Raw genomic sequence first — 1454 nt, forward strand, 5'->3', positions numbered from 1 at the left:
GTTAAATTCTATTTACAGAATTTCCCAGTGCAGATCTGCCTGACTAGATCTCCGAATGAGCGTTTTCCCAAATGCCGGAGCCGTCTTTTGGGTACAAAGCTTGAGTGTGACATACACGACACTACCTTCTTAGTCATTACATTTTTTAAAAATAAACATACTATTCTAATAGTTGTTCATATGATAAAAGAACTTCCGGGTAGAGATACATACGCATGCACTCACCCACACACCCCCACCCCACCCCCAAACCACCCCCACCCTGCAGGCACTCACCAACCGACCCAAGGATGACTAGACATTATTCTTTGACGCATCGACTCGACGTACGAACGACACTACCACACAAAACACCACCTGCTGGTCAAATTGATTAATTCTATTCACAGAATTTCCCCAGCGCAGATCGGCCTGACAAGATATTACAATGGGGGTTTTTCCATTATGCCAGAGCCATCTTTTGATAAAGAACGTGAGTGTCACATACACGCCACTAAACTATTGGTCATTATAATAGTATATATTTTTTTATGAACATGTGTGAGCCTGGTGAAAGGTACCAAATGGCGCATTTTGAAGAATTCCAGGGTTTTTGGTTTTTTGGGTTTTTTTGGGGGGGGTTTTGTTTGTTTGTTTTTTATGGGGGGAGGGGGGTTGCATTTTCATGTACAGAGATCATTTCTGAACAATGTACTTTTTGAATTTTAAAAATATCTTCTAGAGTTTTTGAGATATGTGTGATTTTGTAAGGCAGGGTACGGAAACAAAGTTTTGAGAAAAACGTCTTTAAAGTTTCCCTTTGTTTCTGCCTCAAAAAGATAGATCTACGCTTCGAGACGACCTGACAACGCATCCACTATTCACAAATCAACTTTAAAAAGTAGCTAAGACAAAAGAACAGCTTCACAGTGTTTATATTACGTCTTCAAAACAAATTTACCACCACCTTGAATAAAAAGTTTCAAGAAATAGATTTAGGTTTGGGCTGGGCAGAAAAAAGTGACACAAGTTTGCTCTCCAAAAAAAGCAAAAGAGTATGGATGGATGCGCAAAGCTTCGCTTTGTTTATATGTTCTAGATATTCATGCGCACTATCCGCCACTAGAGAGGGGAGAGGTATGCAATGTGATTTGGTCGACTTTATGAATGGGCAAGAGAAACCATCCGCAATGTTACTAGGAAAACCAATTTTCTTACGCATTTTTGGGGATTATACAATATACCTCGTGTTAAAAAAACTTCTTTAAAAATCAAGTCCTTTTAAATATAAATATTTAAATGGCTAAAGAACCCATTTTTAATGGATCCTAGTTTTTGTCAAGAATTCTATTTTTGACCTTTGAAGCCTGCCTGGTTCGAGCAAAATATTATTTCTTTTGGTACCTTTCACTAGTCACGATAACTGAAAGAACTTCCGGAAACACAGACATATGCAGGCACTCACCACCTCCCCC

Source organism: Aplysia californica, unplaced genomic scaffold (genome assembly GCF_000002075.1).
Source record: "Aplysia californica isolate F4 #8 unplaced genomic scaffold, AplCal3.0 scaffold00805, whole genome shotgun sequence".
Lineage (NCBI taxonomy): Eukaryota > Metazoa > Mollusca > Gastropoda > Aplysiida > Aplysiidae > Aplysia > Aplysia californica.